This window comes from Anser brachyrhynchus (assembly GCF_964034855.1).
Source record: "Anser brachyrhynchus genome assembly, chromosome: 1".
NCBI lineage: Eukaryota > Metazoa > Chordata > Aves > Anseriformes > Anatidae > Anser > Anser brachyrhynchus.
The window spans coordinates 48,975,048-48,998,736 of record NC_137694.1 but is presented as its reverse complement, the minus strand read 5'-3'; the positions used below and the strand labels follow the sequence as shown (position 1 = coordinate 48,998,736).

The 23,689-nt window shown below is 39.5% G+C and overlaps 1 long non-coding RNA gene across 2 annotated transcripts; it reads right to left on the bottom strand.

Moving 5' to 3' along the window:
- Positions 1–225: 225 nt before the first annotated feature.
- LOC308187523 lies at positions 226–22,307 on the bottom strand. Of its 2 annotated transcripts, XR_013944759.1 has the most exons (3): positions 21,885–22,307; positions 15,049–15,179; positions 226–8,781 (listed from the first exon to the last, which is right to left on the bottom strand). It is a non-coding gene; the product is annotated as an uncharacterized lncRNA (long non-coding RNA). The 2 variants fall into 2 exon arrangements; XR_013944758.1 differs by having other exon boundaries at positions 226–15,179.
- Between the last annotated feature and the right edge of the window lie 1,382 nt (positions 22,308–23,689).

The window sequence follows — 23,689 nt, the reverse complement described above, 5'->3', positions numbered from 1 at the left end:
CCTGCATCAAACACTCAGAGGGAGTTTTAGGAACTCCAAAGTAGATAAGTGGTCTTATGTAGGAGCACCCTAAAACAGGTTGAACAAGCTCTCCTCAGCTTGCCACAGCTGTTATAGAGAGCAAGACTGTTCAGATCAGATTTGAATCATCGTACTTTAATTTTACATGAAGAAAATGGCAGCATGCACCTCATCCCACACTCTGTGAGAAAGGAAGAGATTTCATTTTTTTTCCTTTTTATTTTTATTTTTTAAACTTTATCAAAGGTCTTCACTCAAATGTCCTGCAATTCAATAAATTCAGACCATTTCGCCAGTCAAGAAGTTCTGATAGTTTTGATTGCTTCCGAACCATTACAGCACTTATAAAGAGGATCTTGTCCATGGAAAAGATACATGACTGTGCACGCAGATCCAGTCTGCTAGTGAGGAATGAACTCCCTCGGTGTTCTTACTGGAAAACCAGCAAGCAGTTCAAATGTAACTTTGAGGCTAAGGCTCAGTGAGATGCCTGCCAGCAGGACCTCGTCTCTGGCTGTGGGAGGGAGCAAGGTAGAAGGAGCTTCTGATGCAGAGAACTGTCTTGTTTTCCCAGTCTGGCCACGTCCGCCTCCATCTCAGTGCTACAGGGGGATAGGAAAGGAGCTACTGCCACTTCCTGCCTGTGAAACGCTCCCAGAGAGCCTCATCTTTAATGTATGGAGGCTCTTAGTGATGGTGAAGTTTTTGGCATACAGCTCACAGGATCAGGGAGAGTTGACTTTCCTTGATAGGAACTCATTGGAGAACACCAGAGAAGCCAGTTATACCTTAGGATGGCTGCTGGTTTGTACCTTAGCTTCCTGCCAGAATGCCAATGTGTTTAACAGATCTACTATTTTGCTCTGAGCTTCTTTGGCACCTGTGCATTTTGGGGAAGACAAAGTGCTTCTTCCTTTCCCTCGCCAGGTCCCAGCTGTCCACCCCTGCCCCAGCAGCTCCAGGCACAGAGGAGAAAGCTTGCCTGGTCAATAATGCAAGATACCCACTGATACCTTGACAGCAGGGTGCTGAAGAAGATAAATGTAAACATTTAACAACTGCCTTATTCAGCCCATCTGATACTTTAAATGAAGCAGAGGCCCTAGGGAGAGAAAATAAAGAAAAGAGTTTGTGATCATGTAATTAAAGACTGTATCATAATGAATATGCACAGAAGGGTTGAATTAAGGTTGTACTGGCAACCCAGCTTCTGATATTTCCTAACTTTTAAGCAATACAATGCAACCTTTACAACATTTCTTTCATGTTGTTTTGGCAGGCACTGTTTCTCACTATTGGTTTGGAGAGAGCTTAGCGCTTTGTGAGTTCTGTCATCATGGAAACAAGTAATAGAAATACAACTACTTTTATCTGTGCCACACACACACAAACACACCCTGTAACTATTGCAACACACTCTTTTCCCAGCTTTTTCTGAAGCAGGCTACTGTATGCTCTTCACGGTAAGTGGGAAGATTCAAGAGTTCAAAGGAGAAGAATGAGAAATGTTTGATTTTTTAATTTGTTCTGGTCCTAGAGTCTGAATTAATATATACTTGTTTATGAAAATAAATGCACTGAATGTGCAGCAAGGATTTTTTTTTCCTATTTGAGAAACTATTCCTGACAGAATAAGGAAACACAGGAAAGTGTGAGGGTGCTATAGGATTTTTATGTGGTATTTTGTTGAAGTCTTTCAGCACAGAAAAGAATTAGATCTGTTCTCTTCCTGCTCCACTGTGTTTCTAGCTATGATTTTACAGTGTTTAGTGTTGACCTAATAAAGAAGTAACAGCTGAACAGAAATGTTATTTGTCTCCAAAAAGCTGTATGTGTGCCTTAGCTTGGCATAAACTTTCCCTCACCTGTTAGCTGAAGAGTACTGTTTGCAATACTTATGATATATCACTAATCCATTCTTTTACAGAGTTTATTTTTAGTGTAGGTTGATGTTATTAAAACGCCACATTATTTTTGTCACATAGCAAGCCTTTGAAAGCTTATAGCAAAACATTGCCTCCTTGTTTTTTGTTTCTAAAGAGAAAAGCTCACCATGGGTTGCATAAAACATTTATTAATGTTTTAGCTCTCCCTAGCCTTTGCTTTGGATACCCAGTCACAGCAGTAGAGACATTGAGCTGCTGTTCTAGGAGGCAGATGAAACCCGGAGCATCTGTGTGCAGCCCTGTGCGTCCACACTGCTCCCCATAGCCGGGCTGTAAGCTCCCACCTTGTCCTGCAAAGTTTCCAGGGAGGCATCTCAGAAAGTCTTTCTCAGAAAGACTTTGGTCACAACAAGACTTGTGTTAAAAAGGAGACAGAAACATTTGGGCCACCTCTCTGCTGAGTTCACTGGTGTACGTGCTTAGCTTCCTGTCGAGGGCTATGTTGGGCCTAGGCTGTTTTTGTTGTTGTTGTTTGCTTTTTTTTTCTTTTTTTTTCCCTAAAGACAGTCCTTGAGAGCAGGCTGCTCTTCATCTTGTGTTGCCATAAGACATGTCTGGATTCGGGCTTGGGCTCAGAAATATTTTATCAGTGGAGACTGCTGTGAAGAGGCACTGTGCAGCAGGGAAGGGGCCGGGACTCCTCGGCTCTGGTTGCAGGCCTTTCTCTCAACCCAGCCTTACGACACTGAAAGTAACCACAGTGCTGTACTAATGAGTGTTTTATCCTGAAAATGTGTGGGGTGAAGAAGCCTGTCACTTACTCTTCCAGAATGGAGAAGTTGTGCTATTGAAAGCTTAAGCTAGACTGGTATGAGTCAGAGAAAGGGCAAAGGTCTGACCTGTGACCACATGGGGAATCCCCCTTTCCCTCCAACATGCTCACGTGCGACACACACACAAACTGCATTTCTAGGCTGGTTTATCAGGGACCAAATCCCTCAAGACATTTCTCCCACAAAGCAGTCCCACTTCAGCTAGTGGGCAGAGTCGGCTAAACCAGAGTCCTGTTCTGCGCTGCAGCGATCGCCCAACAAGCACCTCCACCACTGCAGGGAGACTGAGAGGGTTGGAAAGACCTGGAGGTGCAGGGGAAAGCAGTCAGTGTCGGTTGTAATTATTGCACATTCTGCAAAACTAATGGCAAGAAAAACAACTTGTGGTGTCTGAAAATGACAAACTGCTACATGTTTTCCGTACAGGAAAAAAAAAAAAAAAAAAACTTGCTTTGTGGGGGATAAGTCTGATTTTAAAAGGTACTGCTCACAGCGTAGATATTCCTTGTGGCGTGAGCCTCAAGTCACAGAAACCAGAATCCGGCTAGGACAGCTTCAGGAGAAGTGTTTTCCAATTCTATTCCTTTGATTTCAGCAAACATGTGATAGCATGTACATGTAGGAGATAAAATGCAAATTCAGAAAATAGTAGTATTCTGTTTGTGTTATAAAGATGATTTTTTTTTTTCACGTGGGATAATAGGTGTGGCAGTAAACGGGGTGCTTGTTTTTAGCAAAGCAATCATCGTTTGGATCCAATAACAACAAAAAATTAAGACAATAGAAGCAGATTATTTGAAAGCTTGTCAATAGAGAGCTCCTCACAACCCAGAGTTATACATAACCATTATTACACATCCATTTTTTCATTTGTATGCACTTATGAATAAAACAGGAGAGACTAATATAGATGAGATAAACAGTCAGAGATTGCAGTCCTGCATGGGAAAGTTATTAACAATAATATTAAGCGAAAGGAGCTTTTAAGAGAATGATTTAACCATTTGTTGTCGTGCTCTGCAATCAAATGATGTCATCTCAAACTCCAGGTTTTTGCCTCTTTTATAGTTTTTCAGGTAGCAGCTGGGATGGGAGCAGAAGTAAATAGCTTTATAATTCACTGGTTCCCAGAGCTTTCTCTTCTGTCCTGCAGTATTGCCTCAGGAAGGCCTAAAATTATCCCCAAATCGCCTTGTCTGTAGTGGCTGTGTATGGGATTCTGTACTGTTGACTGCCCTAACTGGCTGTGTCAGTCAGCAAAGGGCTTTCACCCCCCTGGGGTCAGGCAGAGGGACATCAACAGGGGCAGCCTGCTGGGAGAAGGATATCACAGACCTGAAATCATCAGCAGGGACACAATATTACAGCTGGACGAAGCTTATCAGCTACTGTGGTAAAAGCAGCAAAAATCATTATGGATTATAACGTGATGTTCTCCATAATGCTTGCCAATAGAATAGGCATCTGAACATCTGATCCATAGAAACACATCTCTGCATATTTTTTAAAAAGGTATCAATTCCAGAACAGAGCTCCATGCTGTGAAGGGTCCACCAGCCTTGCTATGTTAGTCAAATAACATGGATTTGAATGATAGTTTTGTAACAGTATTTCCAGTACGTTAGAATTAAAACTATTGTCTGCAGATTTCAAGCATAAGTTTCATTAAGATAGTTAAAGATTTTAAGAAAACAATATGTTGGTCCTGCTACTGTACTCATATTTCCTTAGTATTTGCAGTTTGTGTTCTTCACTTAATGATGTGGTAAAAAAAAAAAAAAAAGACAGATTTTAAAAAATCCTTTAAAATATCCAGAAAAATAATCTTTCATTCACTTATGTCATAAAAATTGCTTGAGCAGCTTTATTTATGTTTGCAATTTGGAAACCAGATAGCTTTCCAAACGGATGGCTCATTTGGACCAGATTTGAAGTACAAACCTCCAGCCAATCTGCCTCTCTCAAAGATACCTCAGAATGGCAAAATGTGGAAACCTTGTGATGGCAACAGTGGAGATTTTAGGCCAGGCCTGCACAGACCACAAAGGACATTACCCCCTATTCACTTTAAAGACAGAAGAACCAGTAAATCAGTGACTGTAATATATAGACATGCGCCTCTATCTCACAAATCCATAGCATTTTCTGACACGAGTTAGGTAGGAAGTAAAGAGAAAAATGTGGGAGGAGATGAATGTAGCCATATTTTTCCCTCTGCCAAAGCTAGACATGATTTTTTTTTTGGTTGTAAATAGGATGCTCCTGAAAGTGTTTCATTCAGTGCAGGATTTGGCTATAGAGGACAAATGATTTCAGATTAGTCACTTTGGTATTCTTTCATTGTGGTCTGTCATATCTAAATCCTGCATATCAATGCAATGAATACACTGCTGTAAAAACAGACACTTATCAATTTTTTTTCATTTTTCCTAGCCAACACTTACCGCAACTTATTCTCTCTCTCATTATCATTTGTAGTCATGGCAGTGCTCTTGTTACAGCTTTTTCTTTTCTTTGCAGTGATATTAACTCAGGCATTTTAATCAGTCGCAGACAGAAATTTAGCCTGTGAATTCTCAGGGAAAAATTAATATAATTAGTTCTCTTGGACAGATTTGGCAGTCTGAGGGAACATCACATTGAGAGTTTGCATATTACCTTGCTTTCAGTACTAATAGATCATCTGGATATGATCAGATGGAAAAAAATATTTATTAAAAAAAATCACAGATAACCTGCTCTTATTTGGTTGTATAACTGTGTATGTATTGTATTCAACTGTATTTATTTATGAAGACCTAAAACATGCTTGTGTGAAAATGTAGTCATTCTTGCCTTTACATTGATTGTATTATGTGTTGCATGCCTAAAATTAATGTTTGTCCAGTCCCCATGCAACACTGTCCACAGAAGCAGTGAACAAACCTTCTTGGCTTAGGAAACCTGACTTTCCTAAAATCACTCCTGTGACTAAACTGCCTGACTTTGACGAATTTATCCATATAATTGCAAATGACCAGGATCATGATTTTAGGGCACATAACACAGGACTTTGCATCTCAGAGCTCACATTGCATGCTTTTTCTCCTTTCTGAGAGATGTGTTATAAACTGAGGAGACTGTTTTATCCTATATTGCCTATAAATTGCCAATTCCTGGGGGGGGGGGGGGGGGGGGGGAAGGGAGGGAGGGGGAGGAAAACACTCTGGATTTATAATGGTAAATTTTTTACAAAACACAAGATCTAACTGACTTAATATAAGCATCTTCTCAGAACATGCTTCATAACACTAGAGAAGGGGGCAGAAGGTCCAAAATACAAGTACAAGAAGTAGTTTATTTTTAACTAATTGAAAAGAAAGTGTTTTTTACCTCTATTGTTAAAAAAAAAAAAAAAAACCTAACTAAAACTAAAACAAAAATCTTGACAGCAGAGCAGAAGAGCAAAAACATACACCTCAACAAAATCAGGCTATTAGTTCTGATTTAGATTAACCAGATGTCTCAAACGGTCTTGTGATGCAAAAGGAAAAAAAAAAAAAAAAAAAAAAAAAAGAGAGAGATAGAGAGAAAGAAAAGCACAGCTTTTTAATTAAAAAAAAAAAGTGCATAGCCTTTTTGAATCTAATAAAAAACAGCCTTGTGATCTAAGTCTTTTCCTCTCCTGCTTCCACCACCACCTTCAACAGTGACCATTTCCCCGCCACCCCACACTCCCTCCGTGTTTGTCTCTGATGTATTTCCAGAGACAGAGGAACAAAAAGCTGCTTGATACCCCTCTTACAATAGAAAGGAGATGCGCCTGGCTGTGTGGGAGGAGCCGCTCAATTCTTCCATGTAGAGCTGGTACACATGCTTCGAGCAGCATTAAGTGTTCCTCAGAGCAGGGAACAGAGTGTTCCAGCAGGATCTAACACACAGGCAAAGATAGAAAGCCATTTTCTTCACAACTACGCAATGCATTAATACAACAGCCTGAGCTTGCAGGGGATGAACCTACTGTTTCAGTACTTTTTCTTTCCTTTTATTTTCTGGATCTTAATTTAATTTTGAATTATTTAAGCAGATTTCTTGATTTTACTTATTTATTTTTTATAAATTCAGTGCTTCATGGCAGCCTGACTTACAAATAATTACATGAGAGATACAACAGTTGCATAAGCATCCTCTAAAGTTTTGCATAAAATGTCTTTGCAGCAACAATTTCTTCACCTTGGGTTTTTCTGCCCAACCATTCAGCTAGGAGTCAGTGGAGAGGGAACAAGTGGAAATTCATATGAGATAATGAGAGAAGGGAGACATAAAGCCATGCCCATCTACATGGAACATGAACACCATATGTTCCTTGGTGCACAATGCCATAAGCAGGTGGAGCCCCACCAGCTGTCTCAGCCCTGCTCTGGTGCCATGTAGTTGCAGCCAGCTCAGGGCCCGAAACTGCACTGCTTCATACCAAGAAAACAACATGTGCAAGGCCAAGACAGGGAATGTCTGCAGCACATTCCTGTCCTCCGCATAGACATGCCTTCATTGTTTCCACTCAGTTTTGTTACCCTGGAGCTGTAGGGTATTTCCTGCAGAGTCATCTCCTCCCACCAGAGCAGAGATTCAGTCTCATATGGTATATATACATATGTAGGCAGCAGGACCATGCCAGAGCTGGTGCTGCCAGCACCCAAACACTTCTGTTGCACACTAAAAAGAAAAAAACAAAACAAAAAAAAACCAAGCAAACAAAAACAATAACACATAAAATTCCAGGAGAATTGTTCAAAACTACCTTCAAGTGTGGGTGCATATCCCCTGAATTTTCTATATTCATATCACATTATAAAGAAATGGTCAGGGGTAAGGGATGGCCAGGAGTGATCATAAAATAAATAAGTAAGGATGTCCAGGAATGATCATAGGAGAACTCCTTCAGTTGCTGTAGTCCTAGAGGAAATGATCTGGCTGTAAGTTATGCAACTTCCTAATTTGTACCAAAGGCAAAGTCATTAGTTTATATAAAGATGACTTAGTAATAGCTGATATTTCCTGAAGACTGGTCATCTTTTTCTTTAAAAGATGGTGGAATATACAGTAAGAAATAGTGACTGAAAACTGCATTTTTAATGTATGTTTTAAATTGTTAGACTACTGCAGAAATTTCAACACAAAACAATCTTAAAATCTTAACAACCTTACTTTTCTGCTTTATTGATGTGACCTCAACATTCTAGCCAATGACTAAAAGTATAGCAAGGATGAACTTCAATTGATCAAGACTGAAGAGTAGTTACAACCCTCAGACTAACACAACATCTATGAGGGCTCAATATCTCAGAGAGCTTTGATGGTATGAAGAATTGCATGTCCTTGGGGTGCAGATAGGAATTTTGCCTGCTGCCAGCTCATGGTTTGTTTGATACACTGTGAATTCGACAACTGTGGATTTCATTTCATTCTGAATATAATCATCTCAAATCACTTTGACCACATGTTTGTAAATGCCAGAAACTTGCTGTACCTTCCCTACTCCAGCTATAAAGAAGTTACTCTGGCCACAGAAATGCTGATGCCATCAGTGGAGGTTTTGGAACAAAAACAATAGCAGTTTTACTGATAAAAGTAAACACCCTTCTCTATGAAGATGAAGACATGAAGGATTACCTATAGCAAATATAGTTATGGATGGTCACATAAAAATTCATTAGTGTTGTTCATTAACTCAAAAAATTGGAGACCAAGCAGATATTTAATCTGTGTGGAGGAAAATTTTGCATGGACTCATTTTTGAAGCAAATGAAACAAAGGCAGTAGAATACTTTTGTTTTGTAACTACCATGAGTCTTCTCCAAGTATTTTTATGGTTATCATTTTTAACCTCCTCATGGTTTATATATCAGTTGCACCAGATTCTTGAAGAAGTGATGATGCCTTCATGTTCTTGAAGCATAAGGTCAACTCGATACTGTGCACTAATGTGAGCTGTTCACTTGTATATACACTTCCCAAATTCAGCAGGCTTTCTTCTGTCAGTAGAGTTTTGCTGTGGAGTTCTGTAGAAACAGGATAAGGTTTTACATTTTTCACTGTGGTGAATGGTTTAGTAACCTCTCCTTTATAAATTTTAAAGCCAATTTTCTTTTCCTTCATGTGACTTTTGACCTGTTGACTGACATTCACAGTTGTTGTTTTTCTCAGTTTTAACTGACAAAGCCTTAAAACATTGGGAGGTAGATGGATTCCTTCTTGCTAGTAGAATAGTATGAGGTCGGGCATTATGGAGAGACAGAGTCCAGAGTATGGTGTGCAGGAACTGAATCTTATCAGTAGCCCTCTAGCATGCAGCTCTAAGAAGTCCTAGGACTGGAAAACTTTGATCACTCCATATGCATGACAAATGGGTTTTAAAGCTATCAAAATTATTAAAATACTGAAGTGTTATTTCAAAGGGAGTTAGGTATAAAGGCCACAAAAATATATTATTGTAAGAGCAATTATGTTTATTTCTAGGACGGTTGAATGGACTTTGTCACTTGCAAATCAAGCAACACAAACAGCAATGGATATTATTCCTTTGCTAATTCAAATTAGCTGAATCCCTCTACCAATATGAAAAGAACTAACACTTTTTTTTTCTTTTTTTTTTTTTAAATTGATGGCAAAACAGCTAAAGATTTGAGCAGCATATTTGGTTATAAAAACCAACAAGTGTTAACATTTAAAAACAGGTGGATTACCACATGGATTACAGCACTGATAAAAAACACTACAACCGACTCTTTCTGTAAGGAGTTATTTAGGTGCACACAGAGAATTTAATTGTAAGAATTAAAGAATTTTGAAAATGTTTTGAGTTAACAGACTTTAAAGTTTTACTATTCACTTGGGAACATTCCATTAACACAAGTCCTACTCTGCAAGTGAAGTAAATCCATTTCTACTTTAAGTTTCATATGCACAGGTAGTATTTTGAAGAGAATTAAGGACATCCCTTAGAAAAAAAAAAAAAAAAAGATTAAATTGTAACCACTCTTCATCTTACAAGGACGCAAAACAGGAAGCAAAGATAACGTATACTTGAAAGTAGTGGAGCATTTCACATTTATTTAGGTATATAATTCGTACATTCCAGAGCTCATGATAGACGGGTAGTTGTTTTTAACTCCACTTAGCATAGCCTTTTTTGAAAAAGAAAGCTGATGATTTTTGCCTTATTTGTTTGCAGTGCGGAATGGCTAGTATTCCCACAGAGATAAATAGAAATAAAAAAAACTAGAGGATTTTAAAAGATGTGTTAGCCTAGCCAATAAAGAAGTAAAGAATAGCTCAATTTTTTGAGTGATTGAAGCACTGGCTCTGGCCTAACTAATTCCCCCCTGTACACTCTCATCAAAATAGAAGCTTTTTTAAGCATAACCTCAAAAGTTTGAACTGGCTGGTAAGAGCAGCTTTCCCAAGCCATGGCCAAGCCTATGCTGTGGACCAAGGGAAGTAAATTTCCAGAGTGAACATTTGGTGCTGAGGACCCAACAGCCACACTATACAGCTTGTGGAGGTTTCCTTCAGGTCACTTCTAGTCTGGTCCCATGCGCTATATATGTATTAGTGGCTGGAGAGCTCTAGGGTGTGCTCCTGGGTCACTTCTCCCATTTCAGCTGTAGCCAGAAGCAATCCAGGTCAAGCACTCGGGACCACACTGTGATCGGAACTAAAGCATTGCCAAGCGTTGACAATGAGGAGATTCATTTCCAAAGAGCCCTCTTGTGAAACTCAGTCTCTAGCGCCCATGCACCCCATGATGCACTCTAGTCAGAGACAGATTGCAGTCAGTCCACCCAGGGTACCACCTCCAGCTTGCAAAAGCCTGCTCCATTTGGTACCGGGAGAAATATGATCCCAGGGACCACTGAGAGTAAGGGCTTCCTGAGAAGGAAGGATAGCATGTGTCTGGCTACTTATGCGCTGTGAGCATGAAGAAAGGTGTTGCTGTGGTGTTTGCAGTGTGATTACAGTGTGGGGTGCACCATAGAAAGCCCCAGAATCAACAGGTCAGATGGACACTAGTCATCTCGGAATATTTTTGCTGCCTGCTTTATGGCAGCTATACCAAGCAGAGAGCAGGCACAATGGAGGGTCTGTGCTCTTAGCAGCAATCAGGTCCACCTTACAGCTGATAATGTGGCTGTCTAAATATATCAGTGATTAGGGCTACCCTGCACAGATTAAAGTCACAGCTCTGTATCTCCCATCTGAGGCACAACAGTTGGCCTGATGACAGGACAAACATGAACTCTATGACCTGTTTTTCCAAACTGTTTTTTAAAGCATGCTTTAAATATACTGGGTCGTGGTCTGTGATAGCAGATTGCAACAACTGCAATTCCTTCTCTAAGCATGGCTTCCTTAAACTTCAAAAATTGCACTAGGGTGGAGCAGCCTGCATGATTAAGAGGTCATCTCATTAATGGTTTCAATGCCTCTAATTGTGTCACATCACTAAAAAATAAATAAATAAATAAATAAATAATTGTATAAAGCATCAGCATAAGCTTTAAGCTAAAGAAAAAGCTCAAATACAAGCATTTCATTTTGTCAGCACTATAGCAATGCATAAAATACCCTGTTTTGATAAAAAGACACACCTTTTTATAAAGGTGCCTCAGTTATCCATTTTAATACATTTCAGGGGACAAGAAGTGATCCTGTGACCCTGAACAAGCCGTTCTAATTGCATGTCTGTCCAGAGCTGAATTTAAGACTCTGCTGCCTTGACAAACAGGACTCCCTTTGCTCTGCCTCAGAAATCCCCAATATAATTATAGAAGATTCAATTCTTTCTATATTTTTCCCTAGGCAATGACCTGCTTTGCTTGTACGGCAAAATCAACCCCAATTCTATCATCCAGAGGATAACAGAGTTGCCTTATCTTTTTCAAATAAATGCAACTGGGAATTGCGAAAAGGAAAAAAGACCTTATTCTTTTAATTGTTCACCATTTTAGCATGAAGTTACACACAGGGGAGCCTTGAAACTTCTTTCGTGTTCATACCCTTTAATTCAATTAAGGCCCTAAGCTAAAGCAAAGAGCTAGCAAGAGTCAGATACTATTGCTCCTGATAATGTAACTGCCAAAAAAATTAATGGCATATAAACAGTCCAAGTAGCTGTTTTGTTATGAGATTTCCCCTTCTGAAGTAGGTTAGTTTGCCTATTAGATGACAAAATTATATATGAATTCCTTACACACTTTCTTCAACCTTTGATTTAAAATAGGCCACTGGATTTAGACACTTGAGGTGCAAAGAGGTATTCATTTTCCTAAATGGCCTTCTGTGATATGAAGAGATCAATGGTATATATTTTACTTGCATTGCCACATTTGGGATCCTAGGGGGGAAACAAGAGGACAAATAATGGATTGATTTAGATGGAATTTGAGATTATAGTCTAAGGATTTCAAACATGTTTTGAAGACTTGTGAGAGGTCATATAAAGAGCCAACCACACGTGTTTTTTTTTTTTTTTTTCTTTCCCCTATGGTCAATGTATTGGCTGCTAAATGTGTAACTTTGAAGAAAATGGAACTTAGACTTAAAATCGTTAATGTAGTCAAAGGGAAGTATAATGGGCCTGATCTTGAGCCTTAAATAAATAAATAAACAGAAAACCAGGAAATGGGAAAATAGAAAAAAAATGTTTTCCTGAAAATAAAGAAAAAAAAAAAGTGCAGTCATGATGAATACGTTTACACTGACACATTTTCATGTGTTACCAAATAAGGAACTCAGAAACATCTATTCTGAACCACAGGGAAAAAAAATGTACTTAAAGTGAAAAAATACTCAGAAAAATAAGTCTTAAATATCCCCCCTAAATCTGAGGAAAATACTTTAAGTGAATTTCATGATCAAGCAAAGATACTGAAATGCTTGAGAGTGTGTATTTGTGGATCTGCATTTTCCTCAGACATGTTGTTATGGCAGAAACATTGATGAGACAAAAAGAACAAAGAAGAGAATCATGGACAATGTTGGCTGTATACAGTCAGAATTGACTGGGCTGGAAAAAGGCATCAAGTTCTCACCTCCTAATAGGAGAAGTCAGGGAGAAGTCAGGTAGCAGCTGTATCTCAAGTATCTACACACAGATCCTCTCTCACAGCAGGCATTAAGAGCATAGCTCTCTGCCCTTGCTTGAAGGTCTTGAATGCTGCTTTGGACCAAGGTGACCAAGAAGTTCTCGGTGAAGAACTGTGAATAGACTTGAAGGCAAAGAGACATTGCCAAGCCTGTTTGCTTGCCATCTTCTCCCAGAAACTCTTGAGTCACAGAGTATCTCAAAATAAGGGTGAGGTGAGAAGAAGCTTTCTCCCTATGCAGTACATGCAAATGCCCAACATCCAATTTTGGAAGGACCTCCTTAGGAAACCAGTGTCTCATGGACTTGGCTCTGGGTCCTGTAGCTTATATGAGTTTCTCCTACAGGAGCAGTCTATAGGGCATAATCCACCTCTAGTGAAAAAGCTGCCTCTTGGACTTCACTGCTCCTCCTTAGGATGGCCATGTTGCCTGACCTCATTAATCTTGTTTTTCATGGTCACTGTACTGTGCAGTTATTCCATTAACATATTGTATTGCCTGAGGCTGCATTAATGTATGCTCTGTTCTATATTTGCCTAATTTATTTAGGCATTTGTAGTGCACTGACCACTGTAGGGTGTCTCTCTCTATGGGCAAATGAGAAGAGCATATGGCATGGAACTGCAAGCTATTGACTGTGCTCCTGGAAAGCCTCATAAAAAGGCACAGATACTCTGATGCAGTGGTTTTACACACCTCTGCTGTGGAAAAAAATAAATCTACATAAGGAGCACTTTATATACTTTTATGCCTATGCATAGTGTGCAGTGAAGGAAGGGAAGGGAGAATGTGCCTACAGCCTATAACAGATTTTTAACCCCCTGACAAATCTGGGATCCAACTTAACGAGTAGATGATGTAGAGCTCAGAAGCAGATCACATTATATGGCATTGCAAGGGCCAACACATAATTCAGACATTCTATTTTCTGTCATTTCTGGAGGCAACAATAGAACTGGCTAGAATCAGCAAACACAGTGAAAAAAAAAAAAAAGACAAGGCATTAATAAAAATAGGACTTCTTTCCATGAGTTCATCTCTCCAGCATTTTACATATATGCATACATTTCCTTGCTTGGAAATAAAGGTCATAATTCTTTTATTCCTTTTGCTCACTAAATGTATACATGACCTTTTTCTTTAGGAACGCAAAAAAGTGCAAGATGACAAATGACACGAGAATGATTTTTTTTAGTTTACTACACTCAGGTTTAAAAGACTGTGCAAGTTGTGAATCAAATATAATTTAATGTGCTTTGCAATAATACATACGCATCATCTAATATTGGAAAACATTATTATTTTTTCCAATCAATCCTTATTAATATTTTATTTTTTGTGATTAACTGTATTAGATGAACAAAAGTGTAGAGAAAGTGTCATATGTTAATGTTTCATGTTTTTACCATCAACTTTTGAATCATATTCAATTTTTAAAGGCTGGTCATCAGATATCTGTAGTGCATTCTGAGTTGCTTTCAGTATGTTAAGAAAAATATTGCAGATTTTTGATGACATATTCCAGAAATGGCTAGTGACTTTCGATGCCGGACTTGAGACCCTCCTTGTATCTTTAACAGGTGTACCCATGGTTTCTGTGAATACCGTTCACACACTAAAGAGCTAGAATGATAGTAACAGTAAGAATGAGAAGATAATTCACTCAAAATTCAGAAAAATATAAGATCAGGCAGCTGGCCTTTTGTTTAAGCTTTAAAACATCCACACCTCTCCAAAGCGAGCAGCGACTGCACTGCTCAAAATAAAGAAAAGCCAGCCCAAGCTTGATCCAAGTGCCCGTCACCCCTTTGTCACTGTCATTACAATGCTGTACAATTGCTGTAAACCCAGAGGAGACATGCTTTTAGGGGAGGGAGCAGATATCAGCTCATAGCCCTGCCTTGACCATTTGTCCCTCAATAATGGCAAGGAATAAGGCAATTGGGAGAACAGAGCTGAGTGCTGCTGGAAAGGTAAGAGTATCTTCAAAGGCTCAAAGGCTTATTCAAATTGTTTTATGGCAATAAAAAATATAGCCATAAAATTATAGCCATAAAAATCATTTGAATTACAAACAGTGAAAGTTTATTGTTAAACCAGTTACTGTGTCTGAGCCGCAAGAGGCATCTGAACAGAAAGGGAAGATCTGGAGCCAGATGAAGGAGGAAGGAGTTTCTTACCAGCATGTCGCCCACGTGGCATCTAAGGCAGCACAAAGAGCAGATGTCTGCTGGGGGATAGAGAGCCCTTACCTTTTCAGTACCTATTTATTTACCAGCACTCATCAGCCTCGTCCTGGGAGGCAGGTAGTCTGCAAGGGGTAAGGAACACTGTAAATATGAGAGAAGGGAGGTAGAAATATCTTCCTCCATCCCCAGATCCATGTTTATGTGTGGTATGACACATAACTTCATCCTCCCATGTGCTTTTGAATTCAGTTCTAGGTGGAGCTTCTGAAGGTGAGGAAACACTGAGGAAGTGTTGAAACTCAGAAAGTGGTGTTTACACCATGAGTGTCATGAGGGAGCTTTGTTCATCTCACAGTTGTAAACCTTGGGAGAAGAGTTCTCAAGTAGGTATGTGTACACCGTTTTGCATATTCCCTACACCGTAGGGTCATATGGAGATAGTTTGCTGGAAAACTGATCCTTCCCACTGAGTCAGGGCAGGAATAAAACATTGGTTTAAAAACAAATAAAACATTTGGGGTCATCGGTGACCCCAAATACAGCCACTTGTCCCATTGATGGTGTTGTATTAGCATTAGGTCCCTGACTTTAACCAGAGCAGTGCGTTCTTGGAACATGCAAATATATTTACTCAAAAACTGATCCATGAAAAACCTGCTATTCCCAAGCCCAAATAGCTGCAACTCCAAATAGCTGCAACTCCAAATAGCTGCAACATGCATCTACTGAGGGGATACTCGAGGAATACACCACAAATACAATTACACCTTATTTCAGCAAGCCCTCCTGCCTCAGAACAGCTGAAAGCACATTATCAGGGCAACAAATGACAGCTTCAGCTGCAGATAAGATGAATTCTGTAAAGAAACCACCTCTGTGATGAAACACAGGCAAACCTGTATAACTGCACACGTTGCACAAAGTAAATTAACAATTTATAACTCATTCACATAATGCAGTTGCTTGCAGTAGAAAACCGAGAATTGTACCCTATTCAATGGAGCTTTAGGAAGACGCTATTTTCACTCTGCTTACAAAAAACAGTTGTTATCAGAGGCCAAAAGGAAATGGTAGGTGTTAGCTAGCCTAACTGTTGTGGATTTGACTGTCAGTTCTGTATCATATTGAGGCTGTGCATGCTTGCATGCGCATCTAAATGTCAAACTCCTTACATGCACTGCAACTCAACTAGGTCATGTTAACGAGATCTTCAGAAGTGTGGCTTTAGGTGCTCTCCCAGCCAAACCAGCTTTAATCAAAGCCTTTCCTCAGTAAAAAAATAAAATAAAATAAAAATAAAAAATACACCTGTGCTTTCCTCTTAACCTTGGTGTTGTCAGAGACTTGATAGTCTTAGATAAAATGTGTATGCATACACTCACAAGAAAAACAATGTGCCCAAACCCAAAATAAAAGAACAGAGAGCAAGCTCTCCCCCTATTTACATGGATTTTTTTTTTCACCAGAAGTTAAGTGATACCAAAATAAAAGAGAGGTATGCAAGATGGAACTTCATTCAAAAATAAAGTTAGTCTGTTTCCATGACGTTATTATTTTGCAGAGTATTTGAGATACTAGATGATTACACAGCAATTTAGACATTTATTCATCATTTACTAAAAAGAAATATGTGGCTGTTTTTTTTTTTTCTTTCTCTCTCTTACATTCACTGCATAGAGGAAATCATTTTTGACCTATATAAATAGCACACAAAAATGCTCTCCCCTGCCTTTTCCAAAGTTTAATCTAACAATCAAAAATGACAACAGCATAGATAAGCACAAATGTCAGCCAGCTGCACACTAGCACAGACATGTTTCATGGAGGAGGTGGAAATAACTCTCACTTTATTGCAGAAAGAAGGCTGAGGTAGTCATGTTTGCTTTCCAGTATATATTCTTAAAAATTCATATTCCTAAGCTAAAAACCAAATAAAACAAGTGTTGCTAACATGGAGACATATTTCAAGTGATCCTTCAGTTTTCTAGATCACAGTATATTTTCTTGAAATAAAGTACACACACATGCATGCACTCATACACAGAAGCAAACTTTGCAGAATACCAGCAGATTTTCTAGTGCTCAAGTGCTCTTGTTACAAAGTGTGTTCTCTAAACTGGAATGTCTATCTCAAGTTGAATGCAGTGATTTTTCTTAAACTACAGTGAAACTTTCCCCTCAGAGTCCAAGCACAGGGTAAGCATGAAAAGTGGAAAAAAAAAAAAAAAAAAAAAAAGGCTGCTCTTTGGGGAGGGGGTGGCTGGCTTCCAAGGGCACAAAGAAAGTACATGTCAGAGCAGCTGCAAATGCTTGAGCTGGGTTTCAAACGCACAACCACAGCCCTCATGGTGATTAAGGAATAAGTTAACTCTCTGTAGAAAGATCTATTATTTGTAATGTGCAGTGCTCAGCACTGTACAGCCAGGGAGGGAAGCACCAACACAGCTCCTTTACTGCAGTCTCACATTTATCAGCAGCACTCAGATCATTCCTAGCACACACTGCACTTGAAGCTCATACACCTGGTTATACCAGCTTTCTTAATCATGCATTTTAAAAGGATTCCTCTTCTGATTTTATATTTTCAAACCAGTTCAGCTATCACCTGATTGTAGTTTACACACAACCCTAATCAACATATTAGAGCTTGGGAACTGCTGTGCCATGTCATTCCACTAAAAGGAAACAAGCTGTTCCTATGATGCATCCAATTGCCTGTTCACACAAAATTAAACCCTTAAAAAAAAAAAAAAGGCATTAAGCACTTTTTGAACTGTGCAGCCACATGAAGTTGAGCCCTTCCCACCCTCTGCATAATGCTGCTTATATTATGCCTTTGGAAACCTGTCCAGGTGTGCTTCCCACTGCCTGGAATCATGGGGTTGGAGGAGGCAGGATCTTGAAACCGCTGACACTGGCTTTCAATACACTCCTTATTTCCAAGTAAATATTCTGCAAGCTTGTGATTTTTTGGCACTACCTTCACTATTGTGGCATTGCCCCGAAGGACAGACTAACCCAGTTTAAAATAAGTATATTTAATAGTGCAGAGCTCTATAACCTGTCTAGTAGGACTTTAACCATTGCTTTGTAAATGATTTCAAAACCAAGCTCAGTTACAAATGAAAATGAATTTTAGGTTGACTAATTTTTTTAGTAATAATTAGAAAGTTGTTTTGCAGGTTTTTGTTTCTGGAAAGTGTACAGGTTTACCTAAGTGTAAGCACATTTGTGAAGGAGAGCAGCAAATTTATTTTTTGCTTTTGAATCAGAACATAAGTTACTGTTTTAAGACAGATTTCTATATCGAGCTTACTCAAAATATGCAGCAAAGCAGAAGACGGACTGACCAACGGACTGATGCTCCCTCCTGCCCACACACAGAAACATGTATACTATGGCCAGATCTAGTAAACACTGTTTCAGGGGGAGTTCATTTCAACTTCTTTAGTTTATGTCCAGAAGGTTTGCTGTGTTTTATGTCAGTGGTCATGTACTACCGGATAGGAGATTCAAAAGTGTAATGGAGATCACTTAGCTGTGAACAGCAGTTTAGTCTGTGTACTAGTAATGAAATGTGCTGTTATCATGTGTGTTATTCTGTCCATTTTTTAACACAGTAAGAATAAATAATTATCTTCAGCAAGAAAATCTTGTTGCATAATTTCAGCCTAACAGAAATTATCCAAATGGAGTTGTAAGACTGTTCAAAGGGTTTCATAATCAAACCAAAATCATGCCCAATTTGGAATTTCTCCCATGATCAACATTTGGACTAGGTGTGCTACAATGTTTATTTACCTCTTTCAAAGATACTGCATTTGATTTTAGCTGTGCTTCTTGTGAGGTAGTTCATTACCAAATACTGAGAAAATGTGTTTTTACAGTGTAAGCAAAATCTGGTAATTTTGAAAAACAATGAGGCCAAGATTCCAAAAACTGACCCAGAGTCAGTCTCCAAGCACAGAGCATTTAGACCCAGCATACTGCTTCTTGCTTGAGACACATTTTCCTTCCTTCCTTTTCCTGGTCCAGGACAGACAAAAAGTGATTTTGGCAGCTAAATTGGAAGTATTAAATATTATGTTCATCATGGTAATCTTTTTTTCTCAACCATTTCGTTCTGGTGCTGATATTGCTCCAATTCCCCATTAATCCTGCATTTTTGTTTCACATCTGCGAGGAGACAATGAGGTAACCCCAAATAACACACAGATATGAGTTTGTACTTGCATACCACACTCCTTTTTGTTCATCATTATTTTTTAAAACAGAAAAATATTTTTTCTTTATTAACACGTTAATCTTACAAAGTATCAGAATATAATAATATTGCCATTATTTGGATTATGTAATGAATTATATTGAAAACATTTTTTAAAATAACAAATGTATGAAATTGTCTTGTGTCTGCAAGATATGAACTAAATTTTGCTCTTCTTAACTGATTGGCATCTTACGTCTTCTTTCAATGGGACTTCTAAAGACTATCAAAAAATTACTCATTGCACAGAATAGACTACATCATTAAGTAAAGGGAAAATACAGTTGTTCTCCTTGCAGACTCACCTCTGGTGTAACTGTATTGGACTAAGTACAGCCCTTGCAGTAAGTTTCTTCTGCTAAGTGAGCATCAAGTTTTTGCTTCCATTTGCAAAAGCAACAAAGTGACAATTGAAGTATCAGAGCTCCGGTGCTTGAGAGACTATCAAAGGTTGTTCATGGTTATAGAGAAAATAAATAAGATGATAAATTGTTTTCCCAGTGCATGTGGATTTTTAGCGAGAAACAGTTCTCAGCAGACAGGCGTCTAGACCAGGGAACCAGCATTAACTAGCCTACCATCTGACAAAGGAGATAGCACAGACATAGCCCCCGTCAGGTCAGGCAGACAAAGCTTCACAAAATCCAAATTTTGCCCTGTCAGCAAGGCATTGTTTATGTCAGGACACAGCAAAAAGGTTGTGCACAGATGGAAACTGGGTCAATCAAAGGTGAAGAGGCACAGGAGGAAGCTGCTATCACTTCTTGAAGACAAGGTTGTCTGAACTCTTGCTTTTCAGTTGTTTGTAGATGCATCATATTATTTTGATCAAATATTTACTAGACCCCACCAAATAATCAAGCAAGTGAGATTTATTATTGTTGTTTCCAAAGCTGATTACAGAGGAGAGATATCGCTTGTATAATCAAGCAATGGGAAAAGATTAACATCTAGAATATATGCTCCCACATCTCTTTTCACAGCACAGATGCTAAAACTGCGGGACATCATTTTAATCCCCAGGTACTGTCACAATCATGGATCCAACTGGTTTTATTCCAGGTAAACAATAGCCAACCGCTACATGCCTACTTGCAAAACCATAATTAGGGGAACTGTCACCTAAGCCAATAATGCTTTAGCTGACCATACACAAAATAAATCCCTTTCATTTAGATATTAAGCTTATAGCCTTCTATTGCCTTACATGATGGGAGGTAGAGGCAGTCAAGGAGTTCTGCCCATTTTTTTAGCAGGACAGTACAGGACTTACCTGTCTTGAATGGAGACAGTCTGACCCTAGCTAACAAGCAGGAGGACACAGCTACTGGCAGAGTTTCACATAACTCCATCATTTAAGCTGTGAACTCTGAGGGAAGAGGAAATGGGGGGAAAAGGTGGGGAAAGGGGGAAAGAGGGAAAGGAAGGGACATGTTTTAGACAGAAAGATTTGGCCCCCAAAGCTGTGGTAAGACTCAAGTGTGCTGAAGCAGCCAGCATTATCTAGTGATAGAGAGCAGCTACTTAGATAGTAAATGAAGGAATGTAAGTGCATTTAAAACACTTACTTCAGTTTGGAAAGGAAAGTTAAGGCACATCTTCTATTCAAGCCTTTAAAGGAAATATTTGTGGCTTACAACTGCAAGTGGGTAGGATATCTAAAAGCATTTCTTAAAATAACAAGAGGGAAGCAGTTTTTAGACTGATTGTTCATTAGCTAACAGGGCCCTGGGAATGAAGGTACTTGCCAAACAAATAATTAAAAAATATTAACTAATGCATTTTTGGAACACAAATTATTTCTCGTTTAAAACTAGTTGATCACAAAAGGTGACAAGCTATATTATACCATCCCAGTCACAACACTGCTAAATTCACAGAGAAAAGTAAAGATTTACAGTAAGGAGCAGCTGAAGATGCACGTCAGTCACCAGCACACCTGAACACTTCTTTTTTACTTTCTGCTCCCACAGGTGTTCACAGATACTTTTTCCCACAGCAGCAGACAGAGAGGGGTGAAGCACCCTGAAAACTTCTGTGGTCATGTATTTCTGTGTAAACACAAGTTGCACGCAGGTGTACACCGGCCAGGTGTGGGTCTGCCTGTGCACGCACCAGTCCGTAGCACTGGTTTGGTTCAGCATCAAAAACTGGGCCATGGTAGATCAGGGCCTGAAATGTGGATTCAGCACATCAGGCACCCAAACAAGGCCTCTTCTCAGTTCCCTGTGCCGCAGTCCTGCAGGCAGCAGCCTTGTGCAAACACCCAGTTACGAACATCACATACCTTGTCCATTAGTCACAGCATGTTGCGGGCTAGCATGTGTTCACGCAAATAGCATAAAAGTCAACAAATGCATAAAACCCTGTCATCTGGTCTCAAGTGAGCGTAAGCAAACAGGATGATGCATTTGCCATGAGAGGAAGGACTGCGGAGCAGCTGCCAGGCTTCATCTAGCCACCCGGACACTGAGCTAGCTGCTGTTGCCAAACCCTCCCTGCTCAGCTGACGTTCAGGAAGGCTGGTCCCAAAGCCACCCACAACTTTCAGCTCCAAACTCACCCTAAGTCTTCAGGAAATTCCCACGGGGCCAAGACACAGAAGACGGGGATGTTTCCACACAGTTTTCCCTGTACTGTTCCTTGTGCAGAGACATCCTCCTCCTCCTCCTCCTCCTCCTCCTCCTCCTCCATGCAATCACCACCTGCATCCAGAGCACACATCTGCACCCTTTTTATCCTGGTTTCCTTTCAGTCCCATCAGCATTGATCTATCTCCTTCCCAACATGGGTGTCTTAAATAGCTTTTCATGGAAAATTCCACAGCAGAAAGAAACTTGGATTTCTCACAGGCTTGCTAAAGTCACCCAGTTTTACTCCTTCCTCTACTGTAAATCAACAAACCCTGAAGACCTTGGAGCAAAAAGTGCATACCCAAGAGATATATTGCAACATTTTATTGGTGTGGAGTGTTTGCTAGCTTAGATTTCTCCCGAGAAAAAAAAAAAAAAAAAAAAAAAAAAAGGAAAAAAAAAGATACAGGCCAAAAATATAAATTAGCTTCCAAAAGGGGCTTTATTAAAGCAGAAGGCCATAAGAGCCTTTCACTAGCCTCCATGACTCGCTTCTACAAAGACTGATGAAGTGATTCACCCCGCAGGAGAGTAGTGCTTAAACGCACTGCTGCTATCACACTTCCAACCCCAATGCAGCCAGTCCAAGGGCCGCTCTCATCACAGGAGGCAACAGCTGCCCAGACACAGAGCAATACAAGTTCCTTTGTACTTGCAGACCGGACAGTAAATAGGCTGCCAGTACAGGGCAGTTGGACAAAAAGAATCAGAAGAATGCACTTTACATCTGCTCCATGCGATGATCAGGGGAGGAGGAGGAAGAAGGGAGAGGTAACTGGTCTCTGATGTTTGCATTAGGGTCAGCCTTTTGTCTTAACACTTTACATCTCACTGTGAGACCATTCCACTTAGACTTAAAGAGGCATCATCCAGCAGGTTGTAGTCAGCCATATAGTCATTTAATCATTAGCACCAAAATCACAGCTGTGAGAATTATGGCCAAAGAGCCAATATTTTAGACATATGTGTTATTTTCAAAAGAGACAGAGATGCTGCCCATCAATTCTGACAAAATAGAAAAATCTTTATCTGCAGAAACAAAGCTAAAAAGACTTATGGTTCTTACCAGCAATGATTTTATATACTTTTAAAACATTCCTGTGTTTTATGCAGGATCAGTACAGAGATGTATTTCATATAACTTCTCTGGGTAAATTAGCTCAGAGCAGAAGCAGGGAGGAATGACTGCATGCACAAGAGTAACAAAATCGTGTTGCTTCAGAAGAACATTAATTAATTTTGTGACCCTCCACTCTATCTGACCCAGTTCTGAGAAGCTTATTGCTGTTGTCAGGTCAGAGCTCATTTCAAAGAGCCAAGTGTTAACTTTGCACTTACAGTTTATGCTGGCTGGAGTCTGTCTGCTTTCATGGGATATGTCCTTGTTCTTGACCTGCATTATTTCCTATGGTTCTTTAGTGCAGAAACAAGGAATTAGCCTTCCAACGCAATTTACAGATAGCATTGATCAGTGGGCTAAAACTCCACAGCTGATTAGTTCTGCCTTCTTTAGGAGTTAATGGGAAAATAAACCTTCTCTTTAATGAGAGGGACAACATAAAAATGTTTTCTGGAAAATAGGCAAGATGCCCTATTGCAAAAATGATACATACAGAAAAGAAGCAAAGTGCCAGAAATCCCACAGAAGTGATAAAGCTCCATAAATAGGATGGATAAACAAAATCAGGGAGCCATGGAATTCTCCCACAGATTGGGGTAAACTTGTTCTCCCTTC